Source organism: Petaurus breviceps, unplaced genomic scaffold (genome assembly GCF_028583685.1).
Source record: "Petaurus breviceps papuanus isolate PSGF00001 unplaced genomic scaffold, PetGlider_PUasm1.0 90383, whole genome shotgun sequence".
In the NCBI taxonomy this organism is placed as follows: domain Eukaryota; kingdom Metazoa; phylum Chordata; class Mammalia; order Diprotodontia; family Petauridae; genus Petaurus; species Petaurus breviceps.
Window position 1 is genome coordinate 1366332 of NW_027187234.1, and position 10305 is coordinate 1376636.

The 10305-nt window shown below is 33.2% G+C and overlaps 1 protein-coding gene across 3 annotated transcripts in view; it reads right to left on the reverse strand.

Moving 5' to 3' along the window:
- LOC138177279 (kelch-like protein 20) overlaps nucleotides 1-10305 on the reverse strand; it is a 186708-nt gene that overhangs the window by 149189 nt on the left and 27214 nt on the right. The window lies entirely within an intron of this gene.

Sequence of the window (10305 nt, forward strand, 5' to 3'; positions counted from 1 at the left end):
TCTCTCTCTCTCTCTCTCTCTCTCTCTGTCTCTCTCTGTCTCTGTCTGTCTGTCTCTGTCTCTGTCTCTGTGTCTGTCTCTGTGTCTGTCTCTGTCTGTCTGTCTGTCTGTCTGTCACTCTCTCTCTCTCTGTTATGAAAGTGTTTAGAGATGTATAATTTTTCCTAGGAATTATTTTGATTGTATTCTGAAAATTTTAGTCTGTTTCCTCATTCTTGTCATTATTTTTAATGAAATTCTCTGATTTCTATAACTTGTTCTATGACACACAAATTCTTTAAGGATTAAGTTATTTGGTTTCTAGTTGATTTCAAATGCTTTATTTTTTCTGTCCCTTTTATTTACAATAATTTTATTGTATCATGATTAATAAAGGATATATATATATCATTTTTCTACTTCTATGAACTTGTTTTTGGAATTTATATATGATCAGTTCTCTAAGGCATAATCAATTCTCTCCTTTCCTCCCTCTCCACCTCACCTCCCACTGAGAAGGCAAATAATTCAATATAGGTTATACATGTATAGTCATGTAAAGCATATCCATAGTAGTCATGTTGTAAAAGAAAATATAGACAAGAAAAAAACCTAATAAAAATAAAGTTTAAAAAAGGATGATTTAATCCGTATTCCAACACCATCAATTTTTTCTCTGGGGATGGATAGCATTTTTCAACATAAGTCCTTCAGTAAGATAGATTTCTATATCCAACTGAATGTATGTGTTATTCCCTCTTTTGACCAATTCTAATGGGAGCAAGGTTCATGTATTGCTTGCTGCTCCCCCATTTTCCTCTCTACTCTCTTCCTCCTAAGCATCTTTTATTGTGAGATAATTTTTCCCATTCTTCCTCTCCTTTTCCCTTCCCCCAGTGAATCTCTCTTATTTACCCCCTTAATTTTATTTATTTTTAATTATACCATCATAAAGAACTCACATTCATGTGCTCTTTCTCTGTAGAGTCCTTTTAACTGCCCTAATAGTGATAAAGACTTTAGAAATTTCAAGTATCATCTTCCCATATAGGAATGTAAACAGTTTAACCTTGTTGAATCTCTTATGATTTCTTTTTTATTTACCTTTTTATAATTCTCTTGAGTCTTGTATTTGAAAGTCAAATTTTCTGTCCACCAAATTTCAAATTATCCAAGATCAAGGAGAAAATATTGCAAGCAGTCAGAAGAAACAAGTCAAATACTGTGGAGCTACAGTCAGGATAACACTAGATGTAGTAACTTCCATTTTAAAAAAGGAGAGGTCTTAGAGTATGATTTTCCAGAAAGCAAAGGAGCTAGGATTACAACAAATATCAAATTAATAAGGCAAAATCACAAGAAAACTGGAAAAATAAAAAATAATTAGTAGCACCTTCTATGCTCAGGTACAAGCTAACAAACCTGAAAATATAAATGTAAAAGAATACCTTCAGAAAATCAACCCAAATAAGCATATTAAAATCAAAAGCATCACAAACTATACCTCAATAGATGTAGAAAAAAAAAACTTTGACAAAGTACAGTATGACTTATGCAAAAATTCTACAAAGTATAGGCAGGGAGGTTCCTTTTTAACATCAAAAAAACATTAAAACAAAGCAAACATAATATGCGTGTATTTATCTGCATGTATGATGTTATATATATATATATATATATATATATATATATATATATACACTTATACATATGTATATATACATGACCAAAGCAATTTCTCTCTATATAAATGGCTAAAGGATATGAATTAATAGTACTTAGAAAGAATCACAAACTATTAGCAACATTATGAACAGATACTCTGAATATATAATAATGAGAGAAAGAAATATCAAAACAACTTGAAATTTCACCTCTTACTCTAAAAATTGTCAAAGTTAAGAAGAGGGAAATAATTGCTTTGGAAATGATTGTGGAAAGATAAACACTAGTGTATTGTTAGTGGAGCTGTGAATTAATACATCACTAAAATAGTATTTTCCCAATTGCACGTAAAAACAATTTTAAACATTCATGTTTTTGAATTTTGAGTTCCAAATTCTCTACTTCCCTTCCTTTTCTATTCCCTCCCTGAGACAGTAAACAATTTTATATAGGTTATATATGTGTAGTAATGCAAAAATATTAGGCATATTGTGAAAGAAACCAGAAAAAAAATGAAAAAAAGTGAAAAATAGTAGACTTTGATCTGCATACAGAAATCATTTTCTCTGGAAGTAAATGGCATTTTTCACCATGAGTCCTTTGGAATTTTCTTGAATTATTGTATTACTGAGAATAGCTAGGTCATCCACAGATGATTATCATACAATATTGCTGTGACTGTATACAGTGTTATCCTGGTTCTTCTCATTTAATTTTGTGTCAGTTCATGTAAGTCTTTCCAAGATTTTTCCGAGATCAACTTGCTTTTCATTTATTATAGCACAATAGTATTCCATTACAATGATATACCATAACTTGCTCAGCCATTCCACAATTGATGAACCTCTCAATTTCCAATTCTTTTTTATACCAAAAAAGCTGGTATAAATATTTTTGTACAAATAGGTCCTCATTCTCTCTCTCTCTCTCTCTCTCTGTCTCTCTGTCTCTCTCTCTCTCTCTCTCTCTCTCTCTCTCTCTCTCTCTTTCTCTCTCCCTCTCTCTCTTTGTTCCCTTGTTCAGTTATAAATTCTTGCCTTCTCCTTATATCTGACAGATAAACTATTCCATGCTCCTCTAATTTGCTTATAATATCACCTTTTATATTTAAAGCATGTACCCATTTTGACCTTATCTTGGTAAGGTCTATATGCTGTACCTAGTTTATGCCATTATGTTTTTTTAGCTATTCCAGCAGTTTTTGGGAAATGGTGAATTTTTGCCCCCAAAGCTTGGATCTTTGCATTTATCAAATACTAGATTACTATGGTCATTTTCTACTGTATATTGTATATTCAACCTGGTCCATTGATCCACCACTATGTCTACCAGTAACAGATTGTTTTTGATGATTACTACTTTATAATGCAGTTTGAGATCTGATATGGAAGCCTTTGTTCACATTTTTAGTAATTCCCTTGCTATTCTTGACCTTTTGCTCTTCAGGCAAATTCTGTTATTTTTTTCTAGCTGTATAAAATAATATTTTGGCAGTTTTGTTGCTATGGTACTGAATAAGTTAATTGTCCTTTTCATTATAATGGCTTGGCCTACCCATGAGCAATTGATATTTTTCCAGTCGTTTAGATCTGATTTTATTTATGTGAAGTGTTTTATAATTGAATTCATATAGTTCCCGGGTGCGTCTTTGCTTGTAGACTCCCAAGTATTTTATACTGTCTACCATTATGATAAATGGAATTTCTCTTTCTATGTCTTCCTGCTGGATTTTGTTGGTAATATATAAAAATGGTAATGATTTACATGGGCTTATTTTGTATCTTGCCACTTTGCTAATGTTGTTGATTTTTTCAACTAGTTTTATAGTTGATTCTTTAAGTATGCTATCATATTATCTCCAAAGAATGATAGATTTGTTTCCTTATTACATATTTTAATTCCTTCAATTTCATTTTCTTCTCTAATTATTATACATTTAATTTCTTATATAATATTGAATAATTGTGGTAAAAGACATGCTTGTTTTGTTGATCTTTTTGGAAAGGCTTCTGGCTTATCCCAATTACAAATAATGTTTGCTGATATGTTTAGATAAATGTTATTTGTCATTTAAAGGAAAGCTTCATTTATTCATATTTTCTACAGTGTGCTTTTTTTTTTTTGCTTTTTGGAGAGGGGAGGGGAGGGCAATCAGGGTCAAGTGACTTGACCAAGGTCATATGGCTAGTTTTGTGTTAAGTGTCTGAGGCCAGATTTGAATTCAGGTCCTCGTGACTCCAGGGCCAGTGCTCTCTTCACTGTGCTACCTAGCTACCCCCTCTATAGTGTTTTTAAGAGGAATGGGCATTGTATTTTGTCAAAAGCTTTTTTTATATCTATTGAGGCAATCATATGATTTGTATTGATTTTGTTATTGATATGATAAATTATACTGATAGTTTTCTTAGTGGTGAGCCAGCACTGCATTACTGGTATAAATCCCACTTGGTCATAGCATATGATTCTTGTGATACATTCCTGTAATCTCTTTGCTAGTATTTTTTTTTAATTTTTGCCTCAATTTTTCATAAGGAAATTGGTCTGTAGTTTTCTTTCTCGGTTTTTGCTTTTCCTTGTTTAGGTATCAACACCATAATTGTCTTAAGAATTTGGTAGAATTCCTTCTTTGCCTATTTTCCCGAATAGTTTATATAGTATTGGAATTAATTGTTCCAGTTGGTAGAATTCACCAGTGAATCCATTTAGTCCTGGGGATTTTTTCTTAGTTGTTCAATTTCCCCCCCTAAAATGGGGCTGTTTAAGTATTCTATTTTCTCTTATGGTAGAATTCACCAGTGAATCCATTTAGTCCTGGGGATTTTTTCTTAGTTGTTCAATTTCCCCCACTAAAATGGGGTTGTTTAAGTATTCTATTTTCTCTTATGTTATTCTGGGCAACTTATAAATTTTTTTCTTTTTGCTTTTTGGAGGGCAATTGGGATTAAGTGACTTGCCCAATGTCACACAGCTAGTTTGTGTGTGTGTGTGTGTGGTAAGTGTCTGAGGCTGGATTTGAACTCAGGTCCTCCTGAGCCCAGGGCCGGTGCTTTATTCACTGTGCCACCTAGCCACCCTGGCAACTTATATTTTTGTAAATATTTAACTTAGATTGTCATCTTTGCATATAATTAGGCAAAATCATTCTTAATAATTGCTTCAATTTCTTCTTCCTTTGTGATGAATTCACCCTGTTCACTTTTGGTACTGATAATTTGGCTTATTTTATTAGTTGTTTTTTAAAAATAAAACCAGCTCCTTTTTTATTTTTTACATTTGTTTTCTTACTTAAAATTTTATTAATATCTCCTTTGACTTTCAGAATTTCAAAATTACTTATTTGGGGGTTTTTAATTTTTCTAGTTTTTTTAGTTGAATGAACAATTTATTGATCTCTTCTTTCTCTGCTTTATTGAAAGCATTTAGAGATATAAATCCCCCCTAAGTACTGCTTCAATTGGATTTAATAAATTTTGGTATGCTCTCATTGTTTTTATTCTCTTTATTGAAATTATTGATTATTTCTATGATTTATTCTTTAACCCACTCATTTTTTTTTTAGGATTAGATTATTTAGTTTGCAATTCATTTTTAATCTATTTTTCTACTACCCTTTATTGATACAATGATTTTTATTGCATTATGGTCTGAAAAGTACAGTTAATATTTCTACATTTCTGCATTTGGTTGTGAGGTTTTTATACCCTAATGCATGGTAAATTTTTGTGTAGGTGCCATGTACCACTGAGAAAAAGATATATTTCCATTCCATTTTCTCCAGGAGTCTGTAATTTCTAACTTTTCCAAAATCCTGTTTACCTCCTTACCTTCTTTCTTCTTTATTTTTTGTTTAGATTTGCCTAGTTCTAAGAGGAGAAAGTTAATGTTGCCTCTAATAAGAGTTTTACTCTCTATTTTCTCCTTTAAAACTTTGGATGCTATAGCATTTGGTGCACATATAGTTAGCATTTATAGTCTATGATATCTTGTAGTGAGATGTAATTTCCCTCCTAATCTTTTTTAGATCAATTTTTGTTTTTGCTTTGTCTGAGATCATGATTTCTACCCCTCCTTTTAAAAATTCAACTGAGGCATAACAGATCATGCTCCAGTCCCTTACCTTTACTCTGTGCATGTTTCTCTGCTTCAAGTATGTTTATTCTCAACCATACATTGTAGAATTATGATTTTTAATCAATTCTGATATCTGCTTCTATTTTATGGATGAGTTCATTCCATTCACATTCACAGTTATGATTATTAACTGTATTTCCGTACACCTTATTCCCCCCCGCTAATCCTTTTCTCCCTCTCTCTTTCCCTCTCCTATCTGTCTCTGTGTCTCTCTCTCTATCTCTCCTTTCATACTTTCTTTCCTCACAAGTGATTTGCTTCTGACCAATGCATCTCCGAATCTGTCCTCCCTTCTATCAATTCCTCCCTCATCTTATGCCTTAAATCTCTTACTTCCCTATAGGGTAAGATCAATTTCTATACTCAATTGAGTGTGTATGTTATTCTCTCTTTGAGTCAGTTCTGATGAGAGTAAGGTACAAATGTTGTCTGCCATCACCCCTATTTCCCTATTTTCTCTGTAATAATTCTTTCATGCCTCTTTTATGTGAAATAATTTACCCTATTCTATCTCTCACTCCCCCCTTCTCCCAGTGCATTTTACTTACCCATTAATTTTGTCTTTTAGTATTTTTTTTTGTTTGGACATTATCCCATCATATTAAATTCACACCTGTACCCTCTGTTTATGATATCCATTCTAACTGCCCTAATAGTAATAAAGTTCTTAAGAATTGCAAGTATCATCTTCCCATGGAGGAATGAAACAGTTTAACCTTATTGAATCCTTTATGTTTTCTCTTTCCTCTTCTCTTGAGTCTTGTATTTAAAAATCAAATTTCCTATTAAGCTCTGGTCTTTTCATTAGGAATATTTGAAAGGCCTATATTTCATTAAATATCCATTTTTCTTTTAAGGATTTACAGTTTTGCTGTGTAGCTTATTCTTGGTTGTAATCCTACCTTCTTTGACTTTCAGAATATCATATTCCAAGTCTTGTAACCCTTTAACATGGAAGTTGCTAAACCTTCTGTGATCCTGACTATGGCTCCATGATATTTGAATTACATTTTTTCCTGGCCATTTGAAGTATTTTCTCTTTGACATGGGAGATCTGGAATTTGCTATAATATTCTTGGAAATTTTCATTTGGGATCTCTTTCAGTTGATGATTAATGAATTCTCTCAATTTCTATTTTTTTCCTCTTGTTCTAGGATATCAGGGAAATTTCCCTTGATAATTTCTTAAAAGAGGATCTCTGTGCTTTTTTTTTCATCATGGCTTTCAGATAGTTCAATAATTCTTAAATAATTTCTCCTTGATCTATTTTCTAGGTTTGTTGTTTTCCACTGAGATATTTCACATTTTCTTCTATTTTTAATTTTGTTTTATTGTTTCTCAGTTTCTCATGGAGTCATTAGTTTCCATTTGCTAAATTCTAAATTTTAAGGAATTATTTTCTTCATCAAGCTTTTGTACCCCTTTTTCCATTTGGTCAATTCTGTATTTTAAGAAGTTCTTTTCTTCAGTGAATTTGTGTACATCTTTTCTCATTTTTTTGTTGCTTCCTTTGCCAAACTTTGTTTTTTTCATTATTCTTTTGCATCACTCTCATTTCTTTCCCCAAATTTTCTTCTACCTTTCTTATTTGATTTTTAAAATTCTTTTTGATCTCTTCTGGGAGTTCTTTTGGGTCCTGACACAAATTCCCATTTTGCTTTGAGGCTTCACATGTAGCCGTTTTGACATTGCTGTCCTCTTCTGAGTTAATGTTTGATCTTCCCTGTCACCATAATAACTTTCTATAGTCAAGTTCCTTTTTTTTTTTTCTTTTGGACATTTTTCTAGTCTACTTCTTGACTTATAATTTTATGTGAAAATTGTGATCTGCTCCTGCAGTGGAGAGAGCACTGTTCTAAGCTTCAGCTTTTTTTACACTGCTGTTTTTTCTTTCTTTTTTTTTTGAGGGGGGAAGGCAAGGCAATTGAGGTTAAGTGGCTTGCCCAAAGTCACACAGCTAGTAAATGTGTCATGTGTCTGAGGCCAGATTTGAACTCGGGTTCTCCCAACTCCAGGGCCAGTGCTCTATTCACTGTGCCACCTAGCTGCCCCATATATTGCTGTTTTCAAAATTAATTCTGGAGACCTGTAAGCTTTCAGTTCTTCCAAGGTGGTATGATCTAAGGAAAGGTATGATCACTCTTTTGCTGGCTTGTTCTCTAGTCTCTGAGTGACCAGAATCATTCTTTTCTGCCCTGGACTTGGAACCAAGAACCCCTCTGTCCTGTGACCACACACTTTAGTGTTCTAGTGTTCCTCCTCACCCTTAGTGTGACCTAGGTCTGTGAACCAGACCCTCATTTGAACAACGTAACAAAGTCCTGAAACCAATGCCAGCAAAGTGTCCCATGTAAACTCCTTCTGACTTGTCCTGTTACTCTACCATCTGGGAGTGGAGAGCTCAGGGAGCTGCTGCTGCTGTATCAGTTGCCCCCAAGGCTTCTACTGTTTTGCTGGGGTGGGGACTGCTGCTGGTTTGCCCAGGATTTCCATGCTAGATTTCTCTCTGCTTTAACCTCAGGAGATAGACCTTTCCTGTAGACCTTCTAGGTTGTTTTGGGCTGGAAAATCATTCCACTCCCATCCTCTTGTTGGTTCTGCCACTGCAGAATTCATTTTGAGAAGTTATTTTGAAGTTGTTTGGAAGGGAATTTGGAAGAACTAAGGGAAGTTCCTGCCTTACTCTACCATCTTGTTAAGAAGCAATTTGAAATCATGCAAATAAAGTGACAAAATGTCCATACTCTTTGACCCAGAGATTCTCAAACTAGGTTTATACCTCTAGGAGATCATTTATAAGAAAAAAAAGTTCCTATATACTCTTGAACATACGTGTCAGAGAGATAAAGATAAAAAATGTTCTATATAGCAAAAGTGCTTATAGTAGCAGTTTTTGTAGTAGTAAAGATCTGTAAATAAAGATATCCATAGATTAAGGAATGACTAAACAATTGTGGTGCATAGATACAACATTTTTTTTCCTCTAAGATAAAATAAATTTGATGACTAAAGATCATCACAATACAGAGAAGCATGGAAAGGTCTATATGAACTGCTGCCAAGTGAAGTAAGCAGAGCCAAGAAAATAATCTATAAAATGATTATAGCAATTAAAATGGAAAGAACAACCATCACAAAACATTCAAAAGTGAAAGCTACAAAATTGCAATAACAACAACATGGCCCCAAAGAAGAGATATAAGGAAATACCCCCACAATCCTTCTTTGCTGAATTAGGAGGTTCACTAGTATATAACATTTCATATATATTGAGACTTTTTAATGTATTCAGCAATTTTGCTTTCCCTTCTTCTTCTTTATCAATTTTTCTTGACTTTAAAAAATATTCTTTGATACATGTGATAATTCTTTTAAATGAGGAGGGCAGTGGATCCTGGGACAAACTTTGGCAATGTAAAAGTAAAAGATCAATAAAATATATTTATTTTCAAAAGGAAAATGAAAATTAATATTTCTAGAAAAAGGTATAAATGTTGGTTGTAGAATGTAGGAGGCAGAAGGATTTTGAATCACACATCTGAGTGGTAGAAACAATTGTAAATAATATAAGTGTCTGAGAAATGTACGAACTATTTGTGGTAAACAAATATAATGGAATATTACTATAAGAATGAAAATTTGAGGAATTCAGAGAAATATGGGAAGATTTGTATGAATGATATAATGTGAAATAAGTAAAATCATCAGAACAATACATACAATGACTATAACAATGTAAAAAAATCACTAAAATGAAGCCATAATCTATGGGATTGCAGTGACCAATCTTGGCCCTGAAGAAAAGAGATGCACTTCCATTTTTACCTCTAGAGAGGTAGGGAATTGGGGTTTTAAAAGTAGGTTTTGTTGCTACTGTTTTTATTGGTTGTGCTGAAATGATTTTCTTTAGTATATGGAAAGGTTCACTTCATGGGTTGGAGGAATGCTCTATGCACAATTAATTTTAATGTAACTAATGTAATTAATGTAGCTCAAAATACATCAATAAAACATCAGAAAGTTGAGGTGACTGGATGAACTCCCAGAGATCTGGTAAGGTCCCTCTTCCTACTTCTCTTCTGGGAAGGGGGGTATGTGTCTTCATCATTTCACAAATAGATTCAGAATACCTCATGCATGAGGAAAATAATTTATTTGACACTTACAGGAAAGTTTCCCCCCCGAAATTCTCCCCAAGACAAAGTAAAGATGGAGGCTGAATCTCCTTGAGAATTGCAGACATTTTGGTTATCCATATTAATTATTCTTTGCAGGATAAAGGTAGGATTCCAACAAGACAAATATGCTGCAACCTGAGAATTCATGTGGAGCAGTGACAAGAACATGATTACAGAATTTATTCATAGGCACATATAAGGAACAAGGAGTGAATGGTAATTAAAGTCTTAGTCTACTTAGTCTGCTAAGTAGAACCTATGTAAGAAAGTCACATTTTGGAGTTAACTCTGGTCTATGAGAAGGAAAAGAGAGAGAGAGAGAGAGAGAGAGAGAGAGAGAGAGAGAGAGAG